Below are 20,853 nucleotides of genomic sequence, written 5' to 3' on the forward strand. Positions count from 1 at the left end.
CCCTCAGTAACTCACATGCTTCCAAGTCCCTGGTAGTTCTTGACAATCATTCCACTCAAATCAATTCAGTCCAAGAGCATGTTCTTTGATCCAAGATATTTTAGTTCCCTGAAGGGCTTTTCCTCAGATAACAGTATCAATCCAGCCATGTTTTTTAACCAACTGTGGGGAAAACCAGAAGGGCAGACCATAGGAATGGCTGCCCTTGACTTGCATGTCTATATACCTAGAGATGCTTTTCTGCCTCATATCTACCTGTTTGGTCTTCAATATCTGCAAAGTAGCCTTTTTATTAATAAAATTCTTGAAAGCTGTCAGCCCATCTTAACGATTTTATCTTCACCATAAGGCTAACTCAAAACCTTTTGGCAAAAGAGTAGAACTATGGTGCTTGCTCAAATAGTAAGCAACTCTTATTTCCCTATGGTTTCTGTTCAAAGATGGCTGCCTGATCGAATGGGATTCAGCGTTCTGCCTTGGCACAAGGCATGCGATGTTAAATTCTGCCTTACGCTTCAACCACGAGAGCCCTCTTATGTTGCTGGAGCTGCTTCATCATGTCAATGGTTTTGAGTTGTATATTAGACGAGGATTTGCCATCCCTGCACAGGTGATTCCAAAACTGCCTCAAGCCGGCTCTATAAGCCATGACTAGGAAGAACAACAACTGATATGACTTTTACACATTAGATTTTTCAAAGTACTTACACACACATGACTTCAGAACTGTTTCCCACCATCTGACCTCCCCAGGTCAACCTTAGGGGCCATTAACTGCGCGGCTATCTTCAGCGTGGACAGAGCCATGATTTTGCAGGACTTCACAATATGACAATCACAAGGGATGTGGGAGGAGGACAGCTTTGATTTGTAGCCAACCTAATGCATCATCTGTGGATTTTAGTGGGCTTATTATTATCTCTATCTGAATCTCACAGTGGCAAATGCCAGAAAAATTATCCCATAGTTCTGGCACCTGACAGACACACCCTTGTTTGATGTGGAAAAACCCACAGTTCCAAAGGCAACAATGGCTCCTTTTAAAGCCAGGCTAGTTTCACCAACAGGAAATAGCTCAGCACACTCTGTCTTGCAGGGCTGGGTCATGCACAGATGAACACTGAATACGTCTACTGTGATGATTGATAAGGATGACAGGGCAAGAGAGGAGAGGTGCCTTGCAGGAGGCCAGGTGCTCAATAATTGCTGATTGATGAATGGTAACAGCTATTAAATGCCATCCTACTCTTGAAAATATACCTAAGTTAATTCAAACTCCCTGATAAAATGGCTGTGATTGAATTGTGCAAGTCTTTCTTAACACAGGCATGCCTGAAGCAGTGGGAAGAAATGCATAAGTAGTTGTTAGAGGTTTCCCCTGCCAAAGGAATTCCACTTACCCGCAAGAGAAGACTAAGCAGTGTCCAATAGTAAATGATATGGGGGCTCCGTGTTCATAAATTATTAAGAATTTCAAAAATGTTGACAGCAAAGCATTAAACCAAGAACACAGCCCTTTGGCAGGGGACTTGTGTGAAGACACAGATTCACTCCCGTGAAGTTGGTCCTGAGCATGAGTAATGGTTTGTATGTAATGTTACAGTTATCCTTCTTGTTACCTGTAATTGGTGGACTTTTGGAGTAACAGACGGCTTGACAGGTGGACAGACCTAATAACCTGAGTCAGGAAAGGTGGGATCAACTGCTATCTTGGTTCCACATGAAACACTTCCCTCAAATAAGAAATGGAAAATGAACAGGAAAACTGGAGGAGTCCCAGAAGCTCCAGGCAAAGTGTTGACCTTGCTAATCAAGGAGGAAATGTGATTAGGAGTTGATGTTACCCGATGGGCTCTAAAGTCATTCCCACCTTGTGAAAAGAGGCTCAGTGAACAGAGGCTCAGAAGTTAGCACTCAGTGAAGAAGCGCTAACCCTCTGGGGCTCAGGTCTGATTACCCTGGAGGCAAGCACCAGAGCACCCCAGGGTCTGCTAGCCTGCTAGCCTGTTACCAATGTAGAATCAGAAATCTGCCATTTACAATTTTATTTTGACCTGATTTCACTTCTTTTTTAGGTTAGATAAACACAGGAATGCCCAGCTAAATTTCCATTTCAGACATTGAGGAAATAATATTTTGGGTAAGCGTTTCCAAATCCGGCAACTTTTTGATAGGTTCTCGATAGATTCTGCCTCCATATTTTATAAAGTTCTATAAGAAAATGTCGACTTCTCCCAGCTGAACTAGAATTTGAGGGAGGTGACAGTATAACACCACAGGCAGGAATGGCCCCAGTGACTATAGCCAAGCTCCCCAACTGGAAGGGAAACTCAAAAGAACTAAGCAAAGGAGACACCTCTGTGCCCATCCTCACCTGTCTGTGGTTCTCAACCTTCCTTGCCCCCTGGGATCCCCTGGGGTGTTTTAAAGACATGGATACCAAGGTTCTATACCCCAGAAATCCTTATTTAATTGGTCTGAGAGGTAGTCAAAGAAGATGGAATTTCACAAGTTACCCAGGAGACTTTGGGATCGACATGTCCACACTGCTATATTTAAAATGGATGACCAACAAGGACCTACTGTATCGCACATGGAACTCTGCTCAATGTTGTGTGGCAGCGTGGATGGGAGGGGAGTTTGGGAGAGAATGGACACATGTGTATGCATGGCTGAGTCACTCTGCTGTGTACCTGAAACTACCACAACATTGTTAATAGGCCACACTGCAATATAAACAATTTTTTAAAAAGATCAGAAGGAGAAAAAGGTACAAAAGGCCACCGTGAGTAATGTTTTTCCATCAAGTCAGGCATTTATATATGTGAACATATTAGTGGGTGTTTTAGAGAAATATCTTCTTGCTTTTGGACTGACTTTGCAAATGAGGCACTCGAATTACTAGATAACAGTAGCCATATGAAAACAGAAAACAAGTGAAACTGAAATCATTACTAAATATAGATGGAGTATTAGGCTCTTCTAATTATTATCAGGAAGTGAAGTGAAGTGAAGTGAAGTGAACGTCGCTCAGTCTTGTCCGACTCTTTGCGACCACATGGACTATACAGTCCATGGAATTCTCCAGGCCAGAATACTGGAGTGAGTAGCCTGTCCCTTCTCCAGGGGATCTTCCCAACCCAGGGATTGAACCCAGGTCTCCTGCACTGCAGGTGGATTCTTTACCAGCTGAGCCACAAGGGAAACCCAAATAAAGCCTATCACAGTTTCCACACTGGGGTGGGTAGCCTTTATAATAAATAGCTTATTGCTTCTTGTTTCAAAATGTAATAATTTTAGACATGAAAGTTACCCATCACTGGTGAAAAGTCTGGACTACATTGACATCGAATAAAATATTTATTGTGCTTAAAAAAAAAAAAAAAAGAAAGTTCCCCAGGAGAGAACTATTGTGCTGAAACCCCAGTGAGTTACTGGATTTGGTTCATCAATGGATGTCACTATTAAAATGTCAAGTATATATCTTCCAAACAGAGGGTAAGAAACAGATTGGACATCCACTTAACCATCTACAGAAGTGATCATTTCTCTCTTTCTTTTTTTCATGTGAAGTGCTAAAAGTTCAAGCTTCACCTTAGAATCAGTTGGTACCCAACCACATCCCTAGATATTTGTGTTGACTTAATCTGGTGTGGGTCCCAGGCAAAAGTATTTTTAACAGCCCTCCAGGGATTCTAGCCTATAGTATGAGCTGAGGACTGCCTCACAGAACAAGGGCTCTCAAGCTTCACAGTGCATCAGAATCCCTCAGGGAATGTTTAAATATGCAGATTCCTCCTCACCCCAAACCACCATCCCATCACGAGTAGGCACTTTAACAAGCTGACTCTGCTGTAGCCGGGGCAGTGGACTTCTCTGACAGAGAAGTCCTCCCCCACCCAGCCTTGCCTTCACAGGACCCAAAAGAGGTGCAGGGTCTGCTCAGACTCTGTTTTGGACTGGAACAGTTACTGATATCACTTTATGGTTCTGACAAGAAAACCAAGGATTGGGGCCAATGCCCCACATCCTTGCATGAAGCCAGAGCCATGGACAACAATGTGATATTTTCAACACATAAACTATCTCATCATGTGATACAACTGGGCCTTCTTTTGCTGTTTCCACATTTCCCTGTTTCTGATATGTTGCCCTAGGCCCCCCATCACCTCGATCATGTCTTACCTATCCTTTCAGGGTCAGCAGAAATGCCAGTTCCCCATGAATCCTTCTCTTGATTTCCACAAAACAAGAAATTGTGTCTTTCTGTTCATAGTATCCCTGTCTCAGTTTAAACCTCTTGAATGGTATCTTATTCCATCTTGCTCTATTTCTTTTGTAAACTTAAAATTACCTGTGAGATTATAAACCTCTTGAAGCCATGTCTCATCTCTCTGTATCCCTTTAAAATGCCCATCATTATTGTGTGAATGTCAGATGCTTGTGTACTAAATTGTGATTGTTGCTACATCTCAAGCCCATAACTAATGCTACAACATTTCAAGCCCATGAAACCTATTGTGTTCTCAGTTAAAGGGACAGCACCAAAGTTAACAGGAGAATACAGGAGGATCTGAGTTCATTGAATTTACATTCTGAATAACAGCACGCAAGGAAAACGCATCTCTCTATTTTTAAAACAACACTTTCTGGACATAACCACAAATGAAATTTCTGAATCTTTTGGAGTTGATTAGGATGCTACCATGAAGAATAATTTACAAATTCTATTTTCTGGGACTGTAAAAGACCTTCCTGTTTGAGCTCAAATAGTTTGCTTTTTAGAGGTGTATCTTCCTTTAAGCCTGGGACCTATACCTACTTTCCCATTCACAGAGAAGAGCTTGTGAGAATCTAAGTTTACTTCTATCTTGCGAGCGTCTCCTGATCACACATTTTGTTACTTGGCCTAACCCCCAAAGTCTCCCTTTTCCCCTTACCGTCACTGAAAATTCTCCAGAAATTGTTGTGTGTAGACGCTGGCAACAGAAGGATTGGATTGAACTCTGGCTGTGACATTTATTAGCTCTATGACCTTAAGTAATTCAATGGAGCCTCTGTTCCATCTCTGAAAAATGGGGATAAAAGTAGTACCTACTACGATTAGTATGTACCACTACCATCCTATCTCATAGGAATGTTATGAAGATTTCAGGAGCTGGCATATGCTGACCACTTAAAAGCACTGCCTAGTACACGGTACGGCTTCCAAGGTGGCGCTAGTGGCAAGAACCTGCCTGCCAACGCCAGTGCAGGAAATGTAAGAGACGTAGGATCAATCCTTGGGTCGGGAAGATCCCCTGGAGAAGGAAATGGCAACCCACTCTAATATTCTTGCTTGGAAAACCCCATGGACAAAGGAACATGGTAGGCTACAGTCCATAGGGTTGCACAGAGTCAGACATGACTGAAGCGACTTAGCACACAAGTACATGGTAAGTTGCCTCTCTTTGACTCTGGGAGACCAGATGCATTGTCTTTTCTTATTGGCAATGAGTATACACATGTGCGCACACACTTTTAACTATAGGTTCACACATATACTAAATAACATATAAACATGAAAGCAAAAAATAGGGGAGAAAACTAACAAAACTCAATGCTAATAAAAATGTAAGAGATAAGCATACTATATGCCTTTGGTGTGACTGCAAATTAGCCAATATGTCCAGAAAGTAAATACTGTAAGAGTCTTAAAAATATTAAGACCTTGTGATTTAGAAACATTACGTCTGTGAATTAACCCTAAGGGGAAAAACCCAAAGATATGAACAACGGTTTAGGCACAAAGATGTCCGTGACAGTGTGTTTTTTAAAAAAGAAATTGGAAATCATTTAAATGCCCAATACTAGGAAATGATTATAAACATTAGATTTACTCACATGATGAAATATTATGAAGGATTATGGTATACTCACAGGATGAAATATTATGAAGCCATGAAAAAATGTTTATGAGATGTGTTAATTCCATGAAGAAATCTTTATAATACACTCTTTAGGATATATAATAGAAAATAAAAACCATTTCTATTATTATACATGATTGAACCTTGAATAGCATGAGGTTGAACTGCACGAGTCCACTTATATGTGAAGTTTTTACAATAGTCAATGCTACAGTGCTTCATAATTCGTTGTTGGCTGAACCCAATGATGTGGAACCACAAATATGGAAGGCTGACTATATGGAGGCTGTTCACTGGAACAGAGGGTCAGTGCCCCCAATCCCTAAATTGTTCTAAGGTCAGCTGTATAGCATTATTTCAGTAATGTGACAATTATATAGAGACATAGGTTACTGAGGGGAGAAAACTAAAATATTTCTGGATGGCAGTGGTCTTGTATCTCTTTGTAATTTATACAGTTTTTAAAAACAGAGTATAAGGATTTTGAAAATCATTTGGGAAAGGACATAACACAGAATATGGACATCAGAATTAATTCATTCATTGTACAGAAATTTCAAAATATTTTATGTGATGTTTGAAAAAGCTTTAGATATTAAACCACTCCTACCTGAAGTAGGGTAAGAGCACATTCATGCAATAACCTCTCTTATTTATTGCATGACCTTTCTCTCCTGTAGGCTAAGATCTGTTCAAAGAAAGCTGAACCCCTCAGGCTACCCAGTAAAGCATGAAAGGGAGTGAGGGGAGTGATAAAAAGCCCAGTTTGCTTCAGCTTTATGAGCTACTTATTCCCATCACCTTTCTAACCAACACTGCCAGAGTGGAAACATTCATAAAGACTCATAAACCCTTCCTGGTTTAGCTGAAATGAGATGGTGTAGAGCCTTCCAGGTGTGGACCCTGTACACAGAGGTGAAGGGCGCTGGGACCAACTGGAGCTCTCTTTCAGGGAGGCTTGAGCCTGGAGAGTGTGATCCCAGGATGGGGTGGGGAAAGGTGGGGAAACAGACAACGGTGGGGTCTGAATGCACAAGTGTCTCCTAACCTGCTCCTACTGCCAGAGCCACTGTGTGTTTCCATATTCCACGTAAATGACAGGAATCCCATAATGCCTTAAATCCAACTGCAAGCGGGCTAGGTAAGGAATGTCTACTGCTGAGGGAGGGGGATCTAAACCACTCCTATTCTAGAGAAGTGACAGCCCAGCTCTGCCCCCAGATGTTTTTGATGGCACATTTCCAAGAATGATTAGTGTTGTCATGCATTGATAGATGAGACGCACAACACCTTCACATTCAGTGAGAGAAAAAACAGTCCTTGCTATCTCTTGTGGAAAGGCAATGACCATCCAGAAGTTCCCAGCACAAAAGAAAAATATGGGGCTTAGTGAAGAGGATTAAACTGCCTCATCCATCAAAGGCAAAAAGAGAGTCATAAATCCGTGAACAATCCCAGAAGGCATCAGATGGACCCCACCATCCATCTTGGAATGTCAGAGAGGAGCGCGGGTTGGTCTTTGAGATGCACCCCCATCACAGCCTCCTCTCACACTTGATCTGGATCCCGACAGCTACCCAAGTCACAGAGACCAACCATAAGATGATTTAACAAATCTGATTCTAAGAAGAACTTGAGAGCAAAATCAGCTTGATTGTTCCATTCGGAAGAAGCAAAGCCATGCTAAACTGTTGGTAGCTTGCATATAGCAGAAATAGCATCCAGGAGTCCATGGAGGAAATTTGTCCCCAGATGTGCTTAGTTTGACTATTACATTGTTTAATAAATATTCCACATGACCTGCCAGTGTTTTAAAATCAGGAAATTTCATGTAAGAAATACTGATTTCTGATTTTTCTTAAAAAAAAAAAAAAACTAAAATGAAATGGACATCCCTACAGAATGAGCCACAACCTGTCAGCAGAAGTAGAAAAGTGACACCCTTTTCAGAAGTGGAAAAGTGGCCAGGAGTCCACTGCACAGATTGATGTATTTGCCTGGACCACAAAACAGGCAATGAGTCCACAATCCCTGAACCACTGGTGATATCAGTAAATATAACAACTACACTTTCCATTCTGCCCCAGCTTGTTGAAGAGACTGACAGACATTTTCTTCCTTCCCTTTCTTTGAATTTTACTAGCCAAAAACAAAAGTCAACCAATAAAAAAATTTCATGTTTTTCCGAGAAAAAAAAACATACTGAGTGAGATTCAAGAAGGATAAATCTTTTACTGGGGGGTTACTAATGAGTCTTTTGAGTTCTCTTTGGAACAGGTAAGAGAATTCATCTGTTTGGAGGGGAGGATGGAAGGTGGGGAATGTGTCTTATTCTCTAGAAAATCTTCTCCTGAAGCCTGAATCTCTCTAACCAAAAGCAGAATGAGGGAGAAGAAGGAAATCTATGGAAACGTAAAATTTTCCTGTCATAAGAATAAATCCTAAAAGACAAATTTTTAGCTTCAACATAGAACGAAGTTATAGCTTTTTGACAAACGATGTTCTGGGTTGCCATGACAACTGGGCCTGTTAGAGGTGTACATAGAGAGGCCTGCCCATAAATCAGAACGCTTTAGGAAGGGGTTAAAACAAATATTTCTAGACTATTCCCAAGCGGTAGTGCCAAAAATGTAATTATAGACATTTGTATCAGTCTGCCATAAAGCATGACAGCTCCAATTTTACAAAATGTTAATTAAAAAAATCTATTAAACCCATGTCCCTCTGAGAGAAATTAATATCACACCTAAGGTTGGGAATCAGTGCAACACGGAGGCTGTGAAAATTGGGATGGCAGAGTCAGAAAGAGAGGCTTAGAAGTAGACTACTCCATAAGCAGTTAAATGAAGAGTTTGTGCTAGATTCTGATCCTCCAGAGAAGAACCACTCAGATCCAGATGACAGTGCTGAGAGCTTTCTGGAAGCTTGAAAGAACTCCAAAAAGTAAAGATTTGGAGATGGAATTGGAAAAGAAAAGCTGATAGATGGAAGTCAAGCTCATCTGGAAACATGAGGATGAAGCACCTAAGAATCATTCAATCCAGGAAGACACGATAACAAGCAGTAACTTTCAATGAGGTCAGGAAAAATGAGAGTTAGCTTAAAATCAGACACTGGAAAAATGCTTCTCAAGTTAAAGGTCATGAGACTCCATTCCAAGGGTCACAAATTGGCAGCCTGAGGCCAAACTGAGTCCAGAGAGAAGTTCTCTCTGGCCTGCACAGTGTTCTTTTTAAAAATGTAGAGTGTTTGCCAACATTTAAAAATCAAGAGATTGGACATAACATTCTGACTTCTGCTCTTTACAAAGCAGATGATTTGGCAGCAACAGGCCTAGATGGCTGTGTGGCCTGTAAGCGGAGCTGGGATAGAAAGCATAAACTCCATGAGGACAGGAATTCTCCTCATTCAGTCCTTGTCCTGAGCAACAAGAACAGTGCAGGGCATGTAAGAGATGTAAAAGGTACTCGGGAAAGTTTGAATGGATGAGTGGACAGCAGCTGCCATCTTCCCTCTTTACATAAGACTCTCCTGAGGTCTCTTACCCAAAGTACTACCTGCCTAGCTCCTAAAGTCATCTGAGTTTTCCACTTTGCACTGTAAGATTTTTATTTAGTTGGGACATCATGACAGGAATTCCCCACAGAACCCTTTCTCATGGCCACATGTGCAGGCCACTGAAGCAAAATGACAATGCAGTAATATTCTTTAAGGACTTAAATCATCCAAAAACAAGCTTCCCTTGTAGATTTGGCATCAACTTTCATCCTGCAGGCAGAAAGCAAAACTATGAGACTTGCCACAAACCTCCTTCAGTGCTTGGAGCAGAGCAAGTAACACTGATAGATTTGATCATTCATTTGTTCATTCAACAAACACTGAACCACTGCTAAGTGTTACTGGCCATGTGATATGTCTCTTTAACCTTGATGGCCAGAGATTTAAATTTTTATTAAATGAATGAATGAGTAGTAGAAATCACTATAGACAAGAAATATATTGTGAATCTACTATGTGCCATATATATGTGTGTGTGTGTGTGTGTGTGTGTGTGTGTGTGTGTGTGTGTATAAAGTAATCCTCAACTTTTGTGTTTGAAATTCTTTTCCCTATTATGTAGAAAAGGAAGCCTAGACTTGAGTCCATAGCATGGGTAGAACAGGAATTTGAGCTTAGGTGTGCTTGGCAGCCACACTGCGTGCAATCCATTATGCTACCAACCTCTCAGCTAAACTCTGTTCTCAAGAGGAGTGGGTTCAATAGTCACCTCCAAAAATATTTTCAATTCTAATCCCTAGAGCATGGGAAGGTGACATTATTTGGGAAAAATCTTTGCAAGTTAATTAAGGGTCTCAAAATATCATCCTGAATGCAGGGTAGGCTCGGAATCCAGTGACCATTATTACTTTAAGAGGAAGAGAAGACACAGAGATACAGGGAGGAGAAGGCTTTGTGAAGACAGAGATGGGAGTGAAGCATCTATAAGCCGCAGGACCCCAAGACTTGTCAGCAAACACCAGAGGCTGGAATAGAGGCAGGGAACCAACCTTCCCTCTGATCCACTAGGAGAAACCAAGCCTGCCAAGACCTCAACTTCAGACTTCTGGTCTCCACAACGATGACAAAATGCATTTCTGCTGTTGGAAGCCACTGAGTTTGTGGTAATTTGTTGGACCAGCCCTAGAAAACTAATACCTTATAATATTCCTGGTCCACAGGGCTGGAGAAGTTCCCCCAGAAAACTCTGTACTGTTCATGGTAAGGATTGTGCTGCATTTGGGATCCTAAAGCTTTACTGGTCATCTTTACCTCAGAAGCTCCCTATCTTTGATGAAGCCTTTCAGCCTGAGGTCCTACACAGCTGTATCCAGAAACTAGCTCAAACCTCAACAGAAGTGAACTCAGTTGAGAGCTACATATACTTCCTTTGCTTCTTTGAAAGCACAGCGTGTACCTCTGTCAGGAACGGTATGTGGTCCAGGGCTTTGGAGAAATTCAACTTAATGCAGCAAAAGAGGACCCATGCTCTCAGACCAGAGGATCAAATAAGGCTTGATACCACTATGTGAGGATGAAGTGAAGTGACGTGAAAATCGTTCAGTCGCGTCCTACCCTTTTCGACCCCATGGACTTTATAGTCCATGGAATTCTCCAGGATAGAATACCGAAGTGGGTGGCTGTTTTCTTCTTCAGGGGATCTTCCCAACCCAGGAATAGAACCCAAGTTTCCCACATTACAGGCAGATTCTATAGAAGGTGTGAATTTTGTGTGAGCTGTTCTGGGGAAGCTTCTGGGAGAAAGAAGGGAATCTGTGCTGGGTCTTGAAGAAGGACAAGAGTGAGGATAATCATCATGTTGTTCTTGTTTTAGTCACTAAGTCCAACTCTTTTGTGACCCTTGGACTGTAGCCTGCCAGGTTCCTCTGTCCATGGAATTCTCCAGGCAAGAGTACAGGAGTGGGTTGCCATTCCTTCTCCAGGGGATCTTCTTGACACAGAGATTGAACCTGAATCTCCTGCATTTGCAGGCAGATTCTTTACTGCTGAGCCACCAACAATGGTATTATTTACTGAGCACCTGCAATAGGTCAAACGCTGTCCTACTGACCTGCAATAAATTTCCCATGTATTTCTCCCAGTCACCCCACAAGCTAGACATTTACTTCCATCATTTTCTTGAGAGGAAATCTGAGACTCTGAGAAAGAAATGCCAAGTTCAAGTTCACCCAGATAATAAGTGGGAGGACTCAACAGTTGAAAGTACAGGTGGTGGGAGAAAGAGGCTCCAACCAGGTGGAGTGAGCATCTTGGGAAAGAGAAATAGAGGTGATAGAGGGGGAGGGGATGGCTGCAAAAACAGACTGGAGAGAGAATTACCTTTTGAGGAGATTGGTTTTGATCTACTTAGCTGTGTGAGTCCCTAGAGGTGTGAGAGGACAGGACCAACCAGCACAAGTCTGCATTTTGGGAGGAAAATGGTGCACTCAGGGATGAAAGCAAGAGGGTTAGAACACCCATTTGCTCCTCTCAAGGGTCTTATGGGAGGCAGGGATGATGGGAGTGACAAACACGGAGTGGGTTTGACAGCCTGGGGGGCAAGACCTGGCTTGATTTTAGGACCGCCTTCAAGGGGTGAGGCCAAGGAAGCTGTCCTGGCTCACTCGGAAGTTGGGAAGGAAGAGTCAGCCACAGACCACAGTAGAGGGCACAGGGCAAGGGCTGCGTGGGCTGATGTGGTAGGCTCAGGTAAAAAAAAAAGAAAAATCTGATCTTCCCTTGCCTCTGAGCCCCTCAGACTCCAGCGATGTCTGGTAAGCAGATGGTGCTACAGCTTCTGCCTTTCTCCCTGTCTCCAATGGATTCCCTTCAAGGGGAACTGCTTGGAGTTTAGAGAGTATATCTTTAATTAAACACATGAACAGTTTTCAATCCTCCAAAGGAAATAGAATATTCTAGGTTTAAATCAGGCAAGATGTGTCTTACAAGCCCAGAACTCAGTACTAGGGCACAGGGCACCCCAAATACTACCTACATCTCAGATATGAAGCATCAAACCCAGTGTGAAAAACTTGGAGCTGGGAGCTCCGGGCTCAAGCGAGCCCTCTCAGAACTGTCTAGGGAGTCGCCGGTTCACAGCATCTTCCGAGTTTCTACTGACCTGCCCCTGCCTTCTCCAAAGAGCCATGCTGTCCTCCCTCCAGGTAACCCAAGAGGAAGAGACCAGCTGGGAGTCTGGGGCCAACACACCAAGTAGTCAGGATCTAAGATACTCCCAACTCAGCACCCCGATCTCTGTAATAAGCATCTGGAAAAAGTGTCAACAAGCAGGGGACGGGACTGGAGGCAGAAAATCCAGGTTGGAATTCTGGCTTGGCCTCTGCTTCTGTGGGCTCACTGGGCAAAGTCACAGTTCCCTATGGTGGGATGTGCTGGGCCTGGCTGTCATGTGCCTAGTCTGGGCAACAGCCAGCACGTGTGTCTCTTTGCTGGAGGGCCACCCTTGAGCTTCTGGAACCCACTTCTGTCTGTTGGGACCCTCAGCCAGTGATCAGGGGGACATGAAAATGAAAGCCTAACTTCCAAATCTCTGGGGGACAACTTACACTCAGGGGCTCCCCCTCCACAAGGCTTTGTCTGAAACCCTCTCCTGGGGGCCGCCTACCCTGTCCTGCCTTCCCCACTCCTCCCCTGGGCAGCCTGGAGACTCACCCTTCATCAATCACTCCCACGGGAATCCCCAAAGCAGAGTCGGCTTCCAGGAAACTCAACCAAAAGACCAGTATCTGTTCAAGGCCATTGTGCAGGAACAGATCTTAAAAGCAGCGAACAGAATAGTCAGCACAAGGGTCACAACAGGAAAAATCTGGCAAAAAGACGTGTTTTGTTTGGCTCGCGGAGACTTTAAAAAATGTGAAGAGCCTTGCCAACATTTAAAAATTGGGAGATTTCACACAAAACTCCAGATCTTCCCTTGCCTTGAAAAACCAGAAGGTTTGACAACCGTGAGCCTGCATTCCTGCACAACAACACTAGCTGGGGTGGGCTAGCTCTGCCCGTGCACGGGGCCACTCCACCTACTCATTCCCATGACCCATCTGGTCTCCTGAGTCAGTGGAGTTGGCAATCTACGGTGTGGCCCATAGAAAGCATTCAGTAAAGTCTGTCGAATCTGAACAAGGATTTTTCTTGAAAACAATTCAACTCGAGGCTGGGGTGAAGAGTTGTGTAAGAGGACACCTCGCTCTGCTCCACTCCAGCTCTTTCCTCAGGCCTGGCAAGGGACTTCCATAAACACTCTTCCGAAAGAAGCTGAATCGATGAGGAGAGCTGCCACCATAGGACATTTGTTTGACAGGGAACACAAAATGAAGTGAAATCAAGTCACTGGGAGTTTGGGGAGGCAGGCAAGGAAAGCAAAAACAGGTCTTAGCTTCAGATGTCGTTTTATGTTGCCATAAATAAAAGGATGGCTCCAGCTCAAAAATGACATTTTAAACATTTCAAAATGTTGACTTGCCCAGTTTGCACTTCTAAAAAAGAAACATGTATGGTTGAAGCCCTTTAAACCAATATAACTGGTAGTAGGTCATTTAAAGAACTAAATGTTCCCTTCAACTCTGGAGCCCAGTGGTCCAGCCAGGGGTGTGCAGGGCACTGTCAGATGGGCACTACGTTTTACAGAGAGATGGGAAGTGAAATCATCCTGTATATCACACAACTGGAGGTCAGATAAGACTGCGCCCATTGTATGAGAGCACCCTGTGGACCCTCAATGTCAGAGAGCAAAAGTGATCAAGCTACACCCTGAAATCCACCAGTGCTCTGAAATCCACCCTTTCATTTGCATAAAGTCCATGCCCCTGGGGGCTGCTCCAGCACCAATGACTGAGCCTGGTCTGGTTGTAAGGCAGACACATCCCAGAAGACCAGGAACTCCTCGGATGGCCTTCTGTGGCTCACAGACACCCAGCAGCCCCAAATCCCCCAAATCTACCCCAAAGCTCTGCCAACACCTGCTTAGAGAGTGGCAATCGGGGGTGCTTCACCCAGGCTTTCTTCCCGCCCCATCCCCGCAAAGCACTGCTTGCTAGGCAGTCTGACGCTCCTGCAGCCTTCTCCGGCTTCGTCTCCATTTTCTCTCACACAAGAGTTTTTCCTGATTAAAAAATCCTTGCAGCTTTAATCCCCACTTGGCGCCCGCTTCTCCAAGGACACATTCTGCATTCAAAAATTCCTCCTGCCTGTATTCTGAAAAGTCTGTATCCTCTACCCAATAATCAGAGGCTCCCAACTTTTGTGACTTTACAGGAATCCAAAGAAAAAAGTACTTAAGATGAGTATTCAAGGAACTGGATATGGAGTTAAGATAAAAAGAAGGAAGGGAAGACAGCTTCTCAGTAGTTCCCCCATTCTGACAATTTTCTACTGAGAAAACAGGCAGGGAGATCCCCAGAACACAACCAGCTCATACCTCTTGGAAACACTCCCTGAGACTTTCCTGATTACCTGTCTTGCTCTGGAGTACCAGCCGTTAAACTGCCATTTGAGGACAAGATATACAGTCCCTTGGAGAACAGCTGACCAAGAAGTCCTTTGTGGCCACAATAGAGACCACAAGCCTATCATTCTCCATACCCCAGACCTCAGCATTTCCGACTGTCATTTTGTGGAAAGGCAGAAAAGGGAAGTTCACTGCCTGTATGAAAATGTAAATGTGCCTGACAACCAAGGAAAGAAAGAACACAGCCATACACACACACACACACTTATGCTGCTAAGAGGGTTAATGCTTTAACCTTCAGGCTGGTTATTTCATAATTCACAGCAAAATAAAAAAGGGAGACAAAATCAGCAACATCGTTTATAAGCCCTGGAAGTTTCCAAGCTGTCATAAATAAGGATGGAAGCACTTGCCAAGTCAGAAAGTTGGCCAAGTTTGAATCCACTCAATCCTTATATCTTGGAGCTCAGAATGGAACACCAACCTTTTGGGATTTGTAATAACTTCTTCTCAGCAAAACTTTTTGCTATTTATAAGGAAGTAAAAACAAAAAGCAAAAAATACAATACAGAAAGTTTTCTAAAGGAGCATTAAATCCCAGTGAGCAGTGGGGAGGTGATAAGAGTATAATGTACTGGAATTAACTTCTCATTTAATCAAACAAAGCTTAACGTATGTGATATACCTTTTCCGTGTGTGTGTGTGTGGATGTGTGTGTGAGAGAGAGAGAATTATTATGTCTTTTCTTCCTTCCTTTCTCTGTTTCACTCACATACCATCTCACTTTTTAAATACGTATTCCACCCAACCAATTGTAAATTTAAAATTTAACTGTTAAAATTAAAGAATAGATAAAACATAGCTGTGTGTGTTTATGTTGGTGGAAAGGCAGCCAGAGGAAAATAAAAAAGAGGAAGGAAAAGAAAAAAGAGAGACAAAATAGGTACCAAGAGCTGGGACACCTCTCACAAATTTATAGTGGGTCAAAAAGAATTAGAACCACCAAGGTGAAGAGCAGAGGCCTGACAGCTCTCTCAGAGTTTGCAGCTGGGGGTCCCTCAAGAGAACAAAAGAGCACTGTCCTCAGAGAGTGAGGGCCAGAAGCATGAATTCCTAGGCAGACAGATCTCATTTGTGGAACGTTGGACAACTTAACTTTTCAAGTCTTTTTTCCCTCTTGTAAAGTATGCATGATAACGGTGTCAACATTGCAGACACTGTAACTGTATAACCATGGCCCAGGAGGTCACGGAGGATATCTGTTTTGCTAACTGTGGTATCCTCCCAGTGCCTGGCTCATGTGTGATCTATAATTGATGATTAATACTTACTGGATTTTGAATAGGATCCGGCTAAGATAAAACAAGATAATGTATTAAAGAATATATTGATACTTCCCTGGCGGCTCAGATGGTAAAGAATCTGCCTGCAATGTGGGAGATCTGGGTTCGATCCCTGGGTTGGGAAAATCCCCTGGAGAAAGGAAAGGCTACCCACTCCAGTATTCTGGTCTGGAGAATTCCATAGACAGAGGAACCTGGCAAACTACAGTCCACAGGGTCTCAAAGAGGCAGACATAATTGAGTGACTTTCACTTTCACTTTTCACTTTCATACATAGATCGCAGTGGGGTGGTGCTACAGAAAAAGAATTCACCCCAGGTGGTTTCACATGAAGAGATGTAGGGATGATGTAAAGACATTTGGGCACGTTAAAGGGACAAACAAGAGGTGACGAGACATGGAGACTGACCACAGAGGGAAGTTTTTCCCAGAGGGTTGAAGGGACAAAGGAGTTCACCAGCATTCAGCTCAACAGTATTTAGAGCAAGAGGGCCATAGAAAGGTAGTTGGCCTCCCCCGAATCCAGGAGCCTAGGTAAATGCAGAGAGAAACGTGGCTCTGAGTGTAATATCTGAATAGCCTGAAGCACCCTCATAGATTACCTATTATTACTATTCAGCAATCCCTATTGTGTCTGAGTCTTTGCGGCCCCATGGATAGCAGCCCACCAGGCTCCTCTGTCCATGGGATTTTTCAGGCAAGAATACTGGAGTGGGTTGCCATTTCCTCCTCCAGGGAATCTTCCCGACCTAGAGATTGAACCCAAGTCTCCTGAATCTCCTGCATTGCAGGTGAATTCTTTACCCACTGAGCCATCTGGGAAATAGACTATCTTAGTTCAGGATTCATAGTTCATGTTAAAAACCTAGAACTCCCCCAAAACTCCAAACAGTGCTGGCACCTCTGTACTTCCCACCCAGCTCCAGGGTTTTCAGAGAAATTGTGTGAGCTTACCTGAAGCTGAATTCTAATCCATAAAGCAATCTAATCTACCTTTTTATTTATCAATTCAACAAGACTAATTACTGTAAGATGAGAACTAGTAGAAAGAGATGGAATGGTGGCAAAGAACACAAAAGAGGCTTTGCCCTTCTTCCTTCAAAACACAGTAAAAATTTCAAAAGAAGAGAGTGAGAGAATTGTCTGTTCATTAGTTTATGGTTGAGCAGAGATTTTGATTCAGTAAACACAGGCCCCGGGGTCTGTGGTATGTGAGATGGGACTTGACCAAATGACTGGAAAATTAGCACGTGCCCTTGGCAGTCTCTCTCAGTCACTGGCTGCAGACAGGACATTCAAGGACAGGAGCAGCGACATGACCGTGCGGCTCAGAGGCCAGAAACCACTCAGCCATCTCCAACACCTTGTCCCAAAGTCCAGGTCCTCTCCATGGAGATAGCAGGGTGTGTTCTCAAGCAAACCTCCCCTTCACGTCCCCGACCCACATCTTCACTGAAGTGGTTTCTCTACCTTCACGTATCCTCACTGGAGAGCTGGGCTTAGTCGCTCAGCCATGTACAACTCTTTGTGACCCCATGGACTGTAGCCTGGCAGACCCCTCTGTCCATGGAATTCTCCAGGCAAGAATACCGGAGTGGGTTGCCGTGCCCTCCTCCAGGGCATCTTCCCAACCCAGGGATCGAACCCAGGTCTCCCGCACTGCAGGCAGATTCTTTACCATCTGAACCACTAGAGAAGCCCCAAAACACTGGAGTGGGTAGCCTATCCCTTCTCCAGGGGAACTTCCCAACCCAGGAATCAAACCGGGGTCTCCTGCATTGCAGAAGATTCTTCACCAGCTAAGCTACCAGGGAAGCCCAAGTGACTGCCTCATATGAATAGGAAGTGCTCCAGATTCAGAGCAACAAGAAAACTCACTTCGGAACAATCAAAATCAACAAATCCATCTTCAGGCACAATGGAAAAAAGGCAAACACACTCTGGGTTTTCAACAGTTAATTAGCAATGGATACACACTGGATGTAACTTCTGTTTTATAAGGTGAAATTTAGAAAGCGAGTGTCAAGTTCACTACAGTGCCACGTACTGTCAAGTCAAGACTGGCAAGGACTTTGTGAGTGGCATGAATTACTGAGGGAGACGGGGGTGGGGGGGCTGTTTACTGGGATGGAGCCTCTCCTGTGACTTCAATTAACCTTACTGTTCTGCATCTGGACAACAAGAATCTCAGAGTTAGCCTGTGTGTGCTCAGTCACTTCAGTCATGTCTGACTCTCTGCTATCTTATGGACTGTAGCCGACCGGGCTCCTCTGCCCATGGAATTTCTCAGGCAAGAATACTTGAGTGGGTTGCCATGCCCTCCTCCAGGGGGTCTTCTGGACCCCAGAATTGAACCCACATCTCCTATGTTTCAGGTAGATTCTTTACCCACTGAACCACCTGGGAAGCCCCCCAGAGTTAGTCTACCTGAATTCAAATCCTGCATTCCCCCTCATTAGCTAGGTAACTTGGAACAAGCCCCCCATCATTCTGTTCCTCAGTTTCCTAACCTTTCCAATGGGAGCAATATTAGCATCTGCCTCGTAGACTGTTAAAAGAACCATGAAGCACTTAAAATAGTGCTTGGCACACAGTTGGAAACCAATACCTATTTGCCTGATACCTGTTTATCACTGGGTCTACCTTTTAGATCCAATGATAAACACTGCTTTTAAAAGTGTTAGAAAAGGCAGTAACAACTGTAAAAATATTTTAAATTATGTGCTGGTAAAACTTCAGTGCCACTTACTTAAAATGATTTAATAAGAAAAAAAAAGCCCCAAATTACAAAATATTTTTAAATAAATGAAATGTCATTACCCCAAGTGTGACCAATTGTATTGCCTGCTACAGCTATTATGAAAAACTACATCAGGAGTCAGAAAACCCATTGCCTGTAAACACTTGTTTCTAAAGGAATTTGAAACAAGTTTTTCCTTTCAAACAATCTCTTAGCCAATTCTTGTGTTATTTTTATCCTTAGCCAAAGATTTTCAAATAGATAATTCAAAAGGTAAAGATAATGGAGGAACCCCTTCAAATGATGAAAATTTCTGACTTAATGAAGTGAGAACAAAAGAAGAAAACCATATTTGGGATATGACCTTCAATGCTTTTCTTCCAGGATCCTCAAGCTGCAGAGCATCACTTGAACTCATTGAATAATCATAATACAAGTCTAAACTACAGCTTCCCATGTGGCTCAAATGGTATGCCTACAACGCTGGAGACCCAGGTTCGATCGCTGGGTTGGGAAGACCCCCTGGAGAAGGGCATGGCTACCCACTCCAGTATTCTCACCTAGAGAATTCCATGGACAGAGGAGCCTGGAGGGCTACACTCAATGGGATCGCAAAGAGTCAGACACGACTGAGTGAGTGACACACACACAGGCCCAGTCAAATAGGACTAGGAGATGAGGGGACCGCGGAGATGCTTGTTGCGGGGACCGGGGGTGGGGGGGCGGTCCCACAGGCCTCTTCCTATCCCCTTTCCTCCTAACCATACCCTGCCCCCCCACACAAGGAAATGCTGGGGCTTGGGTCACTTTGAGAAAACAGTCCTTTGTCCTACACAGGTCTCCGTTTCCCTATCTGTAAAAGGACATAGTCAGGAGAATTAAGGCAGAGACCAAAAACTGGTAGCCAGGGAGTAGTCCTGGAATGTTTTACATGGTCAGCACCCTCGTTCTGCAAAGGCATGAATTTGTAGCTGCTCTTTAAGAATTGGAACATTTTGCAATTAAAAAAAAAAAAGTCTGCACAGCTGACATCTTTTGGTAAATAAAGGATCTGGCAGCACTGAGATCCCAGTTCCATAGGAACACAACTGACTAGTGCTGAGAACTGGCTGCCACCTATGTGCTATGAAGAAAACAAAAGTAGGCTAAGGATACAGGATGTGATTACTTTCCAGGTGGCGCTAGTGGTAAAGAACCCGCCTGCTCCATCCAGGGTCAAAAGGATTCCCTGGAGGAGGGCATGGCAACCCACTCCAGTATTCTTGCCTGGAGAATTCCATGTATGGAGGAGCCTTGCAGGCTAAAATCTAGAGAGTCACAAAGAGTCAAACACAACTGAAGTAACTTAGCATGCATGTATTAGCATGCAGCATGCATGCATGCAGGCCCAAACAGACCATGACCTCTTATTCTATCAAAATCAAATCTGACTGTGATCAGTATGCAAAAAATCACCTGGGCAGGGAGAGGAATCTAGGAAGAGATTTAGGAGAACCCCTGAGAAAGCTCCTGCTTGGACCACATCCAAAACGACCCAGGGAGGGAAACGCCCCTTCGTGAGGACTCTGTTATTGGCACCCATGCAATTGCTGAATGACCCATACATGCAAGTGAGTCTGTGAACCCAGGGCATTTACGGAGGCACACCCAAGCACAGTGCAAACCCATGTACTTTCAAGTATTATTATTAGTGATACCCAGTACTTCTCCCCACGCCAAGTACATCATCTAGGTCTCATAAGAGCCCAGTGGGGAGACACTGCTCCCATTATCCTCATCTTTTGAGGAATGAGGTCGTGAAGTAGCTTTCCCAAGGTCATTTAGTCTGCGAGCAGAGCTGGAATTCAAATTCACTAAGTC

At 43.7% G+C, this 20,853-nt stretch overlaps 1 protein-coding gene across 1 annotated transcript in view; it reads right to left on the reverse strand.

Moving 5' to 3' along the window:
* Nucleotides 1-20,853, reverse strand: part of NTRK2 (neurotrophic receptor tyrosine kinase 2) — a 382,689-nt gene that overhangs the window by 192,630 nt on the left and 169,206 nt on the right. The gene's annotated exons all lie outside the window — the stretch shown is intronic.

The sequence above is a fragment of the Dama dama genome, chromosome 16 (genome assembly GCF_033118175.1).
Source record: "Dama dama isolate Ldn47 chromosome 16, ASM3311817v1, whole genome shotgun sequence".
Lineage (NCBI taxonomy): Eukaryota > Metazoa > Chordata > Mammalia > Artiodactyla > Cervidae > Dama > Dama dama.